We start from the raw sequence: 16,179 nt of genomic DNA, 5'->3' as shown, positions 1-16,179 counted from the left end.
ACAAGCTTCATCCTCCCGACAGCCCTGTAAAGTAGGCATTATTTTCAGCTTCCTTTGACAGATGAGGAGACCACAGAACAGAGTGGGTAGGTAATCTGCCCAAGGTCCCACAGCAGGAAAGCCAGCAGAGCATCAATAGCACCGACTGTGTTTAACCAGAGCACCTCTAGGCTCTCTGAAGGGAGGCGCTTGCTCCTTTCTGGGTCTGCACAGCTGTCAGAGAGTCTGGCCCCGAGACGGCTCTCCAGTACCACTTGAGAGGCTGGACAGAGTGGTGCTGACGAGCACGGAGCCAAGACCTGCCTCTGCCACTGTATTTGCTGAGATCCTGGAGGAGAGATTTAACCTCCAGATGCCTCATTTTTCCCATCTGTCTGATGAGGATGGCGACAGCCCCTGTCTTGGGCAGGGGGCGCTGTGAGGATGAAGTGAACTCAGATGCACAGAGCAATTAAACCACCTCCTGCCCTATGGAATGTGCTCGGTAAATGTTAGATGTTAGAACTGAAGGAAGAAAAGGAAGTGTGGATGGCGTTTTCCTAACTCAGTTTTCCAGGGACAAGATACCAGAGGGCCAGTGAATGCTTTGGGAGACAGACTCAGACTCAGAAAAGGTCTTGGCAGCTTGTAACTTGAGATGGAATCTGCCAAATGAAACACAGCGGGGATAACTAGCTGTCCTGTGCTTAGGTCTCAAACATCGGCAGCACAAGTTTAGGACGGGGGAGGTACAGCTGAGACCCATGTCGAAGGTACACAGGTGTTAGTGTTGACGGTGAGCCCAGCTCTGGGATATGTTTCTGTCCACCTTGGACTCTGGTCATAAGGAATGTGTTATGTAGGGTAACAGGGAGGGAGCTGTCTTCCTAGCTTATGCGTTCAGTCCATATCAGGAGAAATCCAAAAATACATAGCATCTTACTTTATGATTTTTACCTCTACTATATTTTATGATTATAAAATATATTCACTGTTGACAATTTAGAAACTTAGAGACAAATGAGGAAGAAAAGAAAGATTATCCAACCACCTCTTAATGGTTTGGTACATTTCATTCTTTGTAGTCTTTTGTAGACATATTCCTTTATTATTATTATTTTTTTTTTATTGAGGTATAGTCAGTTTACAATGTTGTGTCAATGTCTGGTGTACAGCACAATGCTTCAGTCATACATGAACAAACATATATTCGTTTTCATATTCTTTTTCACCATAAGCTACTACAAGATATTGAATATGGTTTCCTGTGCTATACAGTATAAACTTGTTTATCTATTTTATATATAACAGTCAGTATCTGCAAATCTTGAACTCCCAGTTTATCCCTTCCCACCCACCCCCCCCTCCCCTGGTAACCATAAGTTTGTTTTCTATGTCTGTGAGTCTGTTTCTGTTTTATATATATGTTCATTTGTCTCTCTCTCTTTTTTTTCTAAATTCTGCATATGAGTGATATCATATGCTTACTTTCTGGCTTACTTCACTTGGAATGACATTTTCCATGGCCATACATGTTGCTGCAAATGGCATTATTTTATCTTTTTTATGGATGAGCAGTATTCCATTATATAATTATCATCTGTTGATGGACATTAGGTTGTTTCTATGTCTTGGCTATTGTAAATAGTGCTGCCATGAACATTGGGGTGCAAATGTCTTTTTGAATTAAGGTTCCCTCTGGATGTATGCCCAGGAGGGGAACTACTGGGTCATAAGGTAATTCTATTTTTAGTTTTTCAAGGAATCTCCATACTGTTTTTCACAGTGGCTGCACCAACCTGCATTCCCACCAACAGTGTAGGAGGGTTCCCTTTTCTCCACACCCTCTCCAGCATTTATCATTTGTAGACTTTTGAATGATGGTCATTCTGACTGGTGTGAGGCGATACTTCATTGTCATTTTGATTTGCATTTCTCTGATATTGGGCATTTTTTTCATGTGCCTATTGGCCATTCGTATGGATAGACGTATTCCTACCACAGGTGTGAGTTAGAATTTCTTGGCTCCCTGAGTTCTGGATAGAACATTTGCTCCAGATCCTTCTTCCATACTCTGTTGCAGCCCAAACACCTCAAGATTTCTGCTGGTGCCTCGGGACCTTACATTTTTACCACAATCTCTGACATAGATTTCTTGCCTCTCCCAAATTCTTTTGGTTCTCTATCTTTGGAAGAAATCTTCCAGTCATACAGGGAGAGGATGGTTCTTTCTTCTTGGTTGTCCTGGCTGATACAAATACCTACCCAGCTGTGGCAGGGCACGCAGAAGAACTTTCACTGAAAATTTTCACAATTAGGGGGAGGAAGAGTTGCATTGCATTCGGCAAACAACCCAAGCAAACAGCCAGAGAACGCACTCCAAATCCATTTGTTCTTATCCAGCCCTGCCACAGACCACATCACTGGCCACATCGGTGGTACCCAGACACCTACCCACTCTCTGGTTTCCTCCTCTCCAGACTCACATTCAGCCTCCTCCTCTCCTACTGTTCCCCATCTCAGTTAATTTCCTCATTCACCAAGTGGCTTGGGCCACAAACCTTCAGGTCAATCTTGACTCCTTTCAGCTCTATTTAAAAATAATAGAATGGTAGTCTGATCACATTTCATCAACTCATCCCTGCCACTGTAGTCAAAGCCATGTGTTACCTGGATTGTTGCAAACCTGGTATCCTCACCACCACCCTTACTCCCCTCTAGGAAATTCTCCATATAGCAGCCAGCGTGATCTTCCTTCCCTTGAACACTGCCCATGGCTTCTCATCACACACAGGACAAAATCCACGGTCCTAATGATGGCCTCCAAGACCCTCTGCCATCTTGCCTCTTGCTTGCCCTCTGATCTCATCTCTTGCTGCTCCAGGAGCAAAGAAAGGCTTTGCTGTTCCTTCCTCGTGGCCTTTGCATACGCTTTTCCCTCTGCCCAGGGACTTTCCCTAGATACCTTCATGGTCCTCAGGATGGTTCCTGCATACTGTGTGTCCCAAGGTTTTTTTTTTTTAATAACTTAGATGATTGACTTATTGACTGTAAGCACTTTTGAATATCCTTTATGATTGGATTACCGCATTCTGTTGATTTTTTTTTAAATATATTTTTATTGAAGTATAGTCAGTTTACAATGTTGTGTCAGTTTCTGGTGTACAGCACAAAACTTCAGTCATGTAGGAACATACATATATTTGTTTTCATATTCATTTTAACCATAAGTTTCTACAAGATATTGAATATAGTTCCCTGTGCTATACAATATAAATGTTGTTTATCTATTTTATATATAGTAGTTGGTATCTGCAAATCTCAAACTCCCAATTTATCCCAAGTTTAATCCAGGACCAGAGACTGTTGATCCTGAGGCCACCCATGCCCAGAGGAGGAGGCGACATTGAGGCTGAAGGCTGGATTCCTAACTGCCAGGAAAAGAAAGTGCAATCAAGTAGAGATTCCGATGAACCTTCTTTAACGGAAATCTATGGACCGTGTGTGGCTACACTCTGAAGCTGGACGAGAAGTAGCTGGGAAGCGCTTTCCAAACAGGCATGTTGAGACGGAAGCCATGGTTACAGTAAGATGCTGGTCACAACTTCCCCCCAAATCAGGGGACCCCCATTTCCTCCAACAAATTGTTAAGGCTTTACTTAGTGACTTCCTGCGAGACAGAATCTTTACCTTTTTCGCTTTTCTGGTTGTTTGATGTTACCTAACTTAATTTGTTTGAAAATACTTTTTTTTTTTTTAACTTTTATTGAAGTATGGTTGATTTACAGTGCTGTGTTAATTTCTGGTGTACAGCATAGTGATTCAGTTATATGTACATTTCTTTTTCATTATAGATTATTACAAAATATTGAATATAGTTCCCTGTATTACACATCTAGGACCTTGTTTATCTATTTTATATATAGTAGTTTGTCTCTGCAAATTTATACCTCCCCTTCATTCCCCTTTTGGTAACCGTAAGTTTGTTTTCTTTATCTGTGAGTCTCTTTTTGTTTTGTAAACAAGTTCATTTGTATCATATTTTAGATTACACATGTAAGTGATATCATATGATATTTGTCTTTATCTGACTTACTTCACTTAATATGATCATCTCCAGGTCCATCCGTGTTGCTGCAAATGGTGTTAGTTCACTCTTTTCATGACTGAGTAGTATTCCATTGTATATGTACACCGCATATTCTTTATCCAATTATCTGTCGATAGACATTTAGTTTGCTTTGAAAATACTTCTTGAAGTAGAGCTAAAGCTGGACTCCTGGTAGCCTCACTGTCCCCAGCCTTGTCCTGTTTCCCTCTTCTCCAGCTGCACAGAGCAATCCTGCTTTCTTTGCCTTGGGATGACCGTAAGCAATTTGTACACATTAAGGAAGTCCCCTGAGTCTCCTTTTCGCTTGGTTAAATAATTCCAATTCTTTCATTTACGTCTCAGAAGAACGGTTTTTGGGGCAGCCCAGAGAATTGTGGTCTGGGTGACACTCCCTTTTCTTCTGTTCCTCAGGCATCACGGAAAGATACACAGTAAACGTCAGCTTCTCTGACTTCTGGTGGAGTTAATGCTGCTGGTGAAACTAATGTGAAGCGAGCATGTAGGAAGCACGGGGAATTTTCATGCATTCGGGGTAAGGACTATTATTACCCCCATCCTACAATGAGGAAACTCAGGTAGGTGACTTACTCAAGATCACTCAGAAAGTACTGGAAGCAGGATTCAAATCCAGGACCATTAATGACACTAAGTAAGTGCCTATTATTTGCCAAGTGCTTTCAAATAACTTCTTGAATCCTCCATTCAACTCGGCGAGATACACATCATTATTTCTATTTTAATGGACGAGGAGATGGATGTTCCCCGAGTTATATAATCTGCCCAAGTTCACCCGGTTTGTAAGGGACAGAGCCTAGCTTTGAACTAAGTCTGTGCTGCCTTCAAATGAAGCCTCCCTCTGCCCTTCAGGGCTGCACGGTATCGCCCAGATTCACAAGGAGGTCATTAAACACAAGCCCTCTCCCTGCCCCCACATCCAAGCATCACTGGCGCTGGGAAATAGCTCTCCGTTCATTATGTGTGGCGGTGAAGTTTATACATGAGGAACCGTGACACTAATGCCATTATATTAAAAGTGCGGAGATTCCAATAAGTTTCCGAGCACACGTGTTACAGTGGAGTCTCTGCTCTCTCCCCAAGCGAGTGTATAGCTTTCTGTTGATTTGCTTTGCCTCACACAGTTATTACAGCGAGATTTCTCCCAGTGTCCCAGCCTCCCATCAGCTCTCATTTAGATTTTCCTCCTAGATGCAGCCATTTAAATGCATATCGGCAGCAATTGTGCCCACCAGATTTCTTTCCCGATTAGCTGGGAAGATGGTCCTGTTAGTTATCTATCTGTGAGATGAGGGAAAAATCTGGCAGGCTGGGCAAAACTGCTCTGTGACATGACCTGGTTTTGTCTGTGTTGGCAGAGGGATGACTTGCAGTGAGATGCTAGGTGGGGTGAGAAGTGGGGGCGGCTGGTGAAGGGACATGGCAAGGGAGGTGGGGAAGGTTACGTAGAGAGATGTGTGTGGGTTTGGAGGCTTGGAGAATGGGGAGGCACACATACCTATGGCATGGGGTTAGTAGGTGGGAGACACTGGATATCAGAGTGGGTTGTATATGAGGATGGATGTGTGTGCACGGACAGAAATTGTAAATGGACAGAAATTGTATAGATGAGCATGTGATTGGGGTCTCTGAGGCAACACATGGCTTAGAGTGAGGGCCAGTAGGCTCTGTTTATGGACCCTTAGGTTTAGGAAGGTTCTCCCACCCAGCTGAGGAGTGCTGGCTGGATAGGAGACGTGTCTCCCAACATGGCAAGATTTGGGGCAGGGAGTCGCAGAGGGGAATTGCATACTCAGAGCTCCAGCTTGTTCCCAAGAAGGAGAGCTGAGCTGAACTGAGCATGCTCAGATTCTCTCCCCCAGTTCACAAATCAGATCTGCATCTCCCCACATCCCCTGGGCAGAGGGAGTGAAGAGATGGAGCGGGAGTTACACTAACTGTGCTCTCAGTTCTGGGAGGAAACAGCAGGGGCTGGGAAGAAGGGTTCCCTGCTATCACATATGCAGACTGTGAGCTCTGCCACCATGGCCCTCCCAGCATCCAGCACAGCCCCCGACCCCAGCAGGCCCTCCGCTGTGGGTGATGGGAGAGGATGACAGTGAGAGGCAGTGAGAGTGTGAGGAGAGGGTGGACGCATGCGTGATGGCACCACGTGTAGTATGTCCGGTGCAGCGTGTGCATGCACAGGGTTCTCCTGTGGTCGGGGTATAGACAGACAGGTGCTCCTGGAGCTGGGATGCAGATGCAGGGCTTGGCTGGAAGGACGGGTGACTGAGTGATGCGCGGGTTTGATGCTATCTGGGTCACAGTGTGTGTGCAGGGGTGGGAGGGAGGGTGGATATTTGGAGGAGGTCAAGGAGTCTCTAAGAGCTGTGCCTGTAGGAGGGAGGGCTGGGTGCCTGGATGTACATGGGAGATTGTGTGCTGGGTGTGTGTGTGTATGTGAGACAGAGAGAGACAGAGAGAGACACAAACACACATACATACAAGGAAGCACATGCTCTGATCCTGACTCCGTGGCATGGTGTCCTGAGCGCCTCCACGTGCCAGGCTCCCTGCCGAGTGCCCTGCACCATCTCATTTAATCCTGCTGAGGCAGGATCTGTGGGTCCTGAGTCTGAGAGGAGAGAGGGGCTCAGGGTGGTGAAGGGAATTGGTTCCCTGACTCCTTGTCTCACAGGTGTCTGCAGGTTCCATCCTTCCGCACCCCTCTCTGTTCCCCCTGCGAGGCGGGCCCCTCCTCCTTTCCCTGTCTGCCCCCTTGGTCTCAGCTCTGCCCTGACCACCCTCAACCCCCTTCCAGGCCTGACAGCAGGTCCCTAAGGTCTCCACCTGGCATCCTGAAGGCTGCTGGCTGACCCTGTGGCCCTGCAGGCTGTGGACGGAGTGGAGAAGGTCCAGGATCCGTGGTCAGCTGGACTTGGGTTTGCAGCCTGGTTTTATGACCTTGTGATGTGATTATCTGCCTGGAAGTCCTCTTCTCTGACCTCTACTTGCCTTCTCTGTGAAATGGAGATACTAACACCTGTTCCCTGGGGCTGCCTATCAACAGGGGGTTTCACAGAACACTGGGTTCAGAGTCAACATCTAGGAAAAGTCAGTTCCTTCCCCGCACAGAGCTTCCTCCTGCCTGGGTCACCCCCTTTCCTCCATGACCCACCGTAACCTTTCTTCTGTTTGGGGCAGAGTGAAAGGCCAAAGTCTTGGCAGTCAGAAAGGGTAGCTGAGGCACGTGGTAGAGTGGGTGCTTAGCATACAGAAGGCCCTGGGTTCAATCCCCAGTACCGCCATTTACAAAAAATTAGAGTAAATTAAAAAATGCAATAAGCCTAATTACCCCCTCCACCAAAAAAAAAAAAAAAAAAAAAAGCTTAAAAAAAAAAAAAAGAAAGATAAGGTGGCTGAGGACAGGCATCCACCTCTTTCTCTTATCTCTCTATCCTTCAGAGCTACAGTCTATGTCTTTGTTTTATTTTACTGGCTAATTCCCTCCCTGACATCTTTATCAACCCCCTCTCCTCAGGATCTCTGAAATCAAACACAAGTATTTGTCCCCCAGGCTGCTCCTCTCTTACCTCTTGTGTCATGAAAGGATCTTATGCCATAGCTACCATTATTTATTCCTATATTACAGAGGAGGAAATCAAGGCTCAGAGAAGACAAGCAACTCACCCAAGGTCACACAGCAAGGAAAGTTTTAGAGCTGAAATGGAAGCTCAAATCTCTCTGAACCTAAACTCAGGCCCTTTCCCTCACCAGGCGGCCTCCCTTACATGACGGTGCCCGTTGGGAAAGGGCATGGGGGAGGGGGTGGGGCGGAGATCACACGGACGTCCCCCTTCCTGGCATAGAGCCCAGCCCTTGTCTGGCCTGAGGTGGAAACTTCTCATAGAGGCTTGGAGGTCAGGCCAAGGTTCTTCCTCAGCCCCCAAGACACCTTCTCTCCCTTTCTCTGCCTATACCACGGAAGCAGAGCTAGAGGCACCTGGGATCCACTGACGGGAGGCCTCGGGCACGAGGAGACACCGATGTCCTGCTTGGACTCGGGGCTGTGGTGGGGGGGGCGTCCTGAGCCCCAGGTGTGCTTTTGGGGAGGCCCCCTAGCCATTTCTTTGAACAAACACCCTCTCAAGGATGCCTGGTAGCTGCCGAGCTCACAGAATCCTTCTAAGATGCTCAGGAGCCCCGCAGCATGTCACTGATCCCTTCGTCCAGTTTTCTCGAGACAACCACCCCTCTGGAATCAGGGAAGGCAGAAGAGAGAATCTAAGCTGCCCAGGGCTGGGAGGGGCAGGCCTCCTTTAGAGACAGTGGACATATTCAATTCACAAGGTGTCTGCCCCGCCCATGCCTTCTCTCTAGTCTCCTCCCCCGGGGGCCTGGGTCTCTCTTCTCTCGGACATTGGGACTTAAATTGCCAGCAAGTTAGATTAAGACGCAGACTCAGAGATTGTCTTGTGTATTCCCATCACTTGCTGTGGGGACCCTGAGACTAGAGAGCTGGGAAGATCTGTGCTATTCTGTGGAGGAAGTCTGAGGTACGGCCAGGGTACCTCGTTTCACCGACGGGGTGCAAGGGCTGTGGGCAAAGGCCGCTGGGAGTCAGCTGTGGGGCCAGATAATCATCACTGTCCTTCCCCTGTCAACTTGCAGTCCTCCTCCTCCTCCTCCTCTTTCTCCTCCCCTCCTCCCCCTTCCTTTCCTTCCCTCCCTCCACCTCCTTCTTCCCTCCCCCTCCTCCTCTTCCCTCCTCCTCCTTGTCCCCCATCCTCATTCCCTCCCCTTCATCATTCTCCTCCGGTGACAACAGCAGTCGACAGCAGATGAAACGAGCCTTTGATGAGAACTTCCTGTGTCTGATACTGCTCTAAATTCGTCTTATTGTGCATTTGAACTCCCAGAAGGACCCCATAGATAGATTTATTTTTCCCATTTCAGAGATGGGTAAAGTGAGATTTAGCAAGGTTAAGAAACTGGTCCCAAGATCACACAGCCAACAAATCCAGGTCAGCCTGGCCAGCATTTTAACCACGACATTATTTCTGCCAGGGACTCTGATGGGGGAAGCACATGAGACGCTGTCACGTACCTACCTACTGTGGGACCTTGCATAAGTCCCGTTCCGTCTCCAAGCCTCAGTTTCCCCATCTATAAAGTGAGGCTCTTTTAATGACATCATCCCCAGATGGCCTCAGAGAATCTTCGAGAGGGTCTAATGAGAGTGGAGGAGAAAGGGCTTTGCGAACCGCAAAGTGCAATGGGTTTGATGGTTTGCTGAGAAAGGGCACACACAAGCAAGATTCCTTCTGACCGTTTATCTCCACATGCCAATTGCCTAACTCAGGACCTGGAGCATATACGGCAGGTGAGTAAAACATACTTAAATAATAAACTAATACTATCAGTGGGTGTGTACCTTCCCCTCCCCCGCAATCTTATTCCCTAACAACCTGGGGTTCTGATCTGTTGAAGGGGATGGCACTTTGTCAAACTGATGGGAGATGTAGGATCCTCATGTACCTAAAATATTTGCATCTCTATCTGGCTGCCCGCGGAAGGTCCAGGGTCTGGAAGGAGGTGTGGTCCTGTCCTCGCAGCCTCCGGGACTCAGCATCCCCTGTAGGTTATCAGCTGGGCTGAGAAAAAAGGCCTGGAGCTGCAGGCGAGGGAGGCAGGCAGGCTGTCCCTTCAAAGCTTTGCCTTCTTCCTTTTTTATTTTTTAATTTCATTTTTTTTCTTTATCCAAAGACTGAAGAGCTGAAATAATTTATTTTGGATTTGAATAGGATGCGATAAGCCCAAGAAGGGGCAGCCAGGGTGGACACGGTGGAAGCATTAGGTTTTAAATGAGTCATTTGATGCCGGTTCGGGGACCACAGCAAGGCCTCTGGCTGACAGAGAGGCGCCTGAGTCCCCTTGGCTGACCGTGGCGGTGGCTGGGTGGGAGGGGACAGGGCGGTGCCACAAAGGCTGCTGCAGGGGACTTGGGGTCAGGCATCCTGGGGGCACCTTCCTGGTTTCACGCAATGACTGTCACAGGCCTCTTTGTCCACCTCCCTGCTTCCACTGACAACCCGGTGGCCTTGGGCAGGCCCCCCATCTCTCGTAGCCTTGGTTTTGTCCCACGTGATACGGCGATGGGATTCATTCCCTCTAATGCAGACCTGGATGGACTTTTTCTGGAAAAGGGTCAGACGGTGACTATTTTAGGGTTCGTGGGCCTGTCTTTGTTGAGGTCACTCAGCTCTGCCGTTAGAACGTGAAAGCAACCGTAGCCTGAAACCGAAGGCTGGTGGTGACTGCGTTTAAAAATGTTATTTACAAAAACAGGCAGCAGGGGGCATTTGGCCCACAGGCCTTCCGTAGTCGGCAGAATCGCGGTCTCACATCACCGGGAGAGCTCGCCGGGGTACAGGTGTGCCTGCCCAGTCTGTCACCTGACCAGACGAGGCCCTCCGAGGTAGTTGTCCTCTATCTGCCTCCTCAAATCAATCCCCAGTGACGGGCGTTCTAACTCCTGGCTCTGATCGTGTCACTGTATTTGCTTAAAACCCCCAGTGGCTCCCTTGCTGTGCACAGGCTGAAACCCAAATGCCTTTTCTTCACATTCAAGGCCCTTCAGAGTCATCTGCCACTTCCACAGCCCTAATGGTTTTATCCCCACAACTGCCCAGATCCTGGACCCCCTCGGGGGATAAGCCCAGAGCTCTCAGTTCCTGCTCCTCGGCGTCTGCTGCTCTGGGGCTTCGTCTCTGCCCTCCGTAAACTTCCCCCATCCTTTAAAGCTCACGGAAATGAGCCCCTTCCACCGAGCCCTCCTGGAGCCGCAGGCGGAGTCAGCTACCCCCCACCCCCACCCCCGAGTGTGAAGGCGATCCCAGGCGGGGGCTGAATGCGGTTCATCTCAGGCTGTGGACAAGTGGGAGAGGCCTGTCCTGGCACTAGGCACTGAGTGGTCCCGCTGGGGACAAAGAGAAAAAGGAGAGAGAACCGAGGCTCTAACCCTCTCCACCCTCCACTTCCTGGGAGCTCTGTTTGTCTTTGCCTTGGAGGGAAATGGATTTGCTGCATTAAAAGACCACTTCCTCTGTGCTCACCTAGTCTGTGGCAGGGGCGGGGGGGGGGGGGTCTGTGATGGACAGGGAAGGGACTCTGCTGCAGAGAAGGTTCCAACCTTCTTGTTACTTATTGTTTATATAGTTAGTTGATTGGGGGCGAATTGCTTTATCCCCACGAATCTATTTTCTTAGCTCTAAAGGAGGAGACTGCCTGTCTCATTGAATGGTGAGGATGATAGAAGTATTCACTGTAATAATAGTGGCAAATGAGTGAGTCTTTATCGTGAGCCTGGGACTGTTCTCAGCGTTTGTACAAGCGTGAACTCATTGGGTCCTCACACTGACCTTGGAGGTAAGTGCGATGTTCGTTCCCAGCTCTGGATGAGAACACCGAGGTACGGAGGGGTCCCCAGCAAGCGGTCCAGTTGGGGAACCAGCTCCAGACTCTGTGCTCTGTCCAGTTCGCTCAATGAATGAGATGAGGGGCCATGCGCAGTGCTTAGCACATAGCAGGAACTCAAGAAATGGCACGTCCTTCCTGCCCTTGGCAAAGATGTCTGGGATCAGATGTGAGGGAAGGATTTGGCTTGACTGGGGACAGAGTGGGTCTGGAAAGTTTCTCTCTCTTCCCCACCTTCTTGCCAGGGGAGGAGGGAGCATCTGGGCGTACTGTGCAGTGGTGGGTGGGGGGCTGGGGGAGCGTGTGCGGTACCTTGCTCAGTCTCACCTGCACCCATTAACCAGATGGGACGTGGAAATGAGTCTCAGAGTGCAGGGAGGGCAATGTGGGAAGGAGATAAACACCTGGTGGGAAAGAGCTCTATTTTCTCTTTAGAGCCCATTAAGTTTACGGAAATTCGTGAACTTCACACAAACCTAATTAAGCTCAAATAGGGATGCCTAAGTGAGTGCAGGGAGGGCCTTGGTGGTGAGGAAGGCAAGTTCTGAAACAGAGTGAGACTGGTTGGAAAGGAAGAAACCTCTATGAGAGGTGGGGTCAAGGGTGGTGTGGTCCTTGACCATCTGGGTCCAGTGTTTAATTCCCTTATTGGTTCCTAATGGGCATGGAAGGTGGTGGAAAGTACCTACTGCTGGCTCGCGTCACAGGGACTTGCAGAAGTATGAAGGAGAAAGCTTCCACCGAACGCTGGCCTGATGTTGGCTCCAAGTCTCAGGAGGAGGAGGCATGATTTACCCCTGGGTGAGACGGTGAGGGTCTTCACGTGTTGGTCCTGCATGTCGGCTGGAGCAAGGGGCCGCATGCCACTCACCCACAAAGAAAAACAGGGCGGCATTCCCATACCCTCTGGGCCCACGTGGGCTGTGAGGAAGCTAGGGTCCCCCAGGGTGCTGAGTGGGTGGGAGGCTTCTCTGCAGATCCACCTCTCACTGTGGGCTGGTCCTGGACCTGGGGAAGGCTTAGGAAGCCCATTCTGGCCTCACGTCCAATTTGCCTCCTCCAGTACCCCCTGATGAGCAAGGAAGCTGATGTATTACCCCTGTCTCTTTCATAATTAATTCAGAATTGGAGGGGAGAGGGGTGTGATGATTTCTCACCCTCAAGGACCCAAAGAAAGAACTTTGGAGGAAGGAGGTGGTGAAACTGCTGTCGTTAAAGATGTGCAAGTAGAGATTGAATCACTATATAGTGGCTTTTTTGTCTTTTGAGGATGGATTAAATGGCTTTGGGTTCCCCTAAAATGCTAAAATTCTGTGATTTTTCTCTGATCCCACCAATAGAAAAATTTTAGACAGTACATGGTATTAAAAGTGGCACAATTACAGAAGCCGTTTTTGGTCAAAGGATGATTTTCATGATTATGTAGACCTTGCAGTCCACGTATAATAATAAATAGCACATCGACGTGTTTTTTTCTTTTTCTTTTTGGTTCTGGCAGGACCATTAACAAGAGAAGGAAGCCTCTAATGACAGTTCCCTGCATCTCTCTAAAGAGGCCTTTCATGTCTGGCCTCAAAGTGGACGGGGCGGAGGCAGGTCTGGCGGAGCATCTCCCTGTGGCCACCCTCCTGTGTGCCCCTCCTCGTCTCTGCTCTGTTTGGCCCAAGGCTGGAAAAGTGCCTTTGCTGTCATGGGCGTTGGCCAGGGGAATGGTGCGGGGGGGATGTTTCATGGAGATAAAAGACAAGCAGAAGAGAAATGTGTGTGAAATCATGATAATGTGGGTCCCCTGAGTTCTAGTGAGAAAGACACCCCAGGTCACCAATGCTCCTTGCGGGCAGATAAGGAAGGAACAGCACGACGTTCAGAAAAGAGCTAAATAATGTGTTCTGAGACCCTACTGGGCGGCCTTCCCTTTAAAAACACATTCGTATTCATCCTCACATCACCCCGGGAGGTAGATGATGATGACTCTATTTTACAGATGGACTAATTGAGACTCAGAAGTGGTGAAATGGTGCCACAGCTCATGCAACAAAGACATGTCTGAGCTGGGCTTCAAACCTAAGCCTATGAGGGGCTAAAACCAGTCCTTTATTTCACTGAATCGGGCCCGATGGGGGAAGATGAATCCAAAGAGAATGTATTTTTCCTACTGTGGTAGGCTAGAATAATGACCAGCCCCAAGATGTCTGTGTCTTAATCAATCTTACCTTATAGAGTAAAAGGAGTTTGTAGATGTGGTCACGATAACGATTTTGAGTTGAGGACATGATCTGCTGAGCCCTAACTGTCACCAAAAGAGTCCTTATAAGGGGAATGCAAGAACATCAAAGGCTGGAGAAAAAGTGATGGGAGAGTGGGAGGAGAGCTTGGAGTGACGTGGCCAGAAGCCAAGGAATGCTACACCTTCTAGAAGTTGGAAGGAGGCGAGGAAATTTCTCCCCTGGAGCCACCAGAAGAAACCAGCTCTGCCGGCACCTTGATTTTAGCTCCTGAGACTCCTTTTGGACTTATGACCCCTAGCACTGTAAGAAAATGCATTTGTATTGTTTTAAGCCACTGAGTTTGTATTTATTCCTGACATCAGTAGTAGGAAACTAGCACACACACCATCTTTAATAGGAGATGCAACTTGACTATCACATTCTCCATGACTTCCTCCAGCTCATGAGTCTGTCTCGGCCTGCATGGGTCTGAGAAATTGATTAAGTCAACTTTGGCTCTGCACCACTTCAGCTTAGCCCAATGCCACACTCTTGAGAACAAGAGGGGGGGCTAGGTCCCTTGGAAATGATTGCTTTGACCTTTGATGGTAAAGGATGATCCATAGACTGGTGCTGGTCCGTGAACTGCTGGGAAGAAATCATTTACATAGCCCCACCCCACCCACTGGCACCACCTCCAGGGAGTTCAGAAAATGGGCAGAAGTAAGTGTTTAAACCATTTTGCAGCTATTTGGCGTGGCTGAGACACTCAGGCATGGGATCAGAGGGCTTCCCTTGATGACTAGGGTGCAGACCAGTTTGGGTGTAGTTGGAAGTGGGTGGTGAACTGCAGGCAGAACAAACCACGTCTTAGTCACACACAGCAACCCGCACAATGGCCCATGGGAACCAATAACAATTGGTCCTTGGCTACGGGAAGTTTGAGGAGCACTGGCCTAGGCCCTGTAAGTTATATGGCACAGACTTTTTGAGCTCCAAATGTCTTGTCTTTTGCCAGCCTGCAGCTGCTAACAGCATCATAGGAATATAAGCACTCATATTTTGCTGACTTGACGTCTCCAGAGTGAGTCTCTCCCCTGGCTTCAGATGCTCATGGAAATTCTACTCTTGTTTGTCCATTCCCACTACAAAGGGCTGTATTTTCCAGGCTCTTCTTGAGATTTCAGCCCCCTTGGGCACACCTGCCCTTATCTGCTGGCACCCCTACATCAAAAGGACAGCCAAGGAATATGGTGGCCTTTGGTGGAGTTGGGGAAGGAAGATTCTCTCTCTGGTTCTGTGCCATGTACAGTGACCAGGGTTGCAAAGGCACACTGCTCAGGCCCTATGTCCCACACGGCCCATCACTAACACGCCTCCTTTGGCTTCTCTCCAAAGTCCAAACTCATCCCAGGTGCTCATCGGGAAGCGGGGGAGATGCCACACCAACGATCCCATGGTCATCATCTCCCTTGTTCCCAACTGCATCTCTCCTCCCTGGACATTAACTTGGGGAAACCAGAAAGAACAAAAACTTCTAAGAGCTTGACGTTAATTTTGAGGATAACTCCACAGGACTTGTGACAGGATTGAATGTGGGAGGAAGACAGAAGGAAGAGCCTATGATGATGAAGACCTGGGTCCCCACGCGGGAGGTGGCTCCACTTATCAAGGCGAAGGGACGCATTTGAGGAGAAGACAGTAAAGTCAGCGTTGAACATTCTGAGTCCGTGGGAGAGAAACTATGAAGCCGATTTTCTTGTCTGGTTGTGAGAATGAGAGAAGCAGCCCCTGATATCTGGGAACTGGTCTGCGGCTAACAGCCTGTCCTGGGAGCTGTCTGGAGTGGGCCTGGGAGGCGCGTTGGGCTGTGCATTCTCCTGTTGGTCAGAAACACCCTCGAGGAACACGAGTCAGACAGAGTCACTCTGCCATATAATGAGGTGAGACAGAAAACAAGACCCCTTCCTGATGCCATCTGGGCATAGACAAAGCCAAGGTCCCTGTGCAAATCACAATGGGCCCAACACCCTCCTCTTCCAGCTCATATGAGTGTCTGTTCTTTCCCTATTTCAGTTTTAACCTTGCTTTGCTCACCCCTCCTTTCACATAGGACCTATTAAGGTCCTCAGTCGTAGGTTTACCCCCATTTCCTGGGCATCCAGTGAACTCCTCTTCATTTGAATCCTCCCTGAAATCACCTAACAGAAGCCACCCTCTCAGCCTCCAGTGCGGGCTCTTCCTGGTTCCCCCCGGGATGTGCTCTTCTTTGTTGCAAAGTCAACTTTGAAGTCAGAACACAGAGCTGACTACAGGTGTGTTCCTGGTGACCTTTTGGGTGGGTGACATTAACAACTGAAGCCACACAGGCTATCAAGATTCAGGTACAAACTGCACCTCCAGACACCT

The sequence above is a fragment of the Camelus bactrianus genome, chromosome 4 (assembly GCF_048773025.1).
Source record: "Camelus bactrianus isolate YW-2024 breed Bactrian camel chromosome 4, ASM4877302v1, whole genome shotgun sequence".
Taxonomy (NCBI): domain Eukaryota; kingdom Metazoa; phylum Chordata; class Mammalia; order Artiodactyla; family Camelidae; genus Camelus; species Camelus bactrianus.
This window is presented reverse-complemented; position numbering follows the sequence as displayed.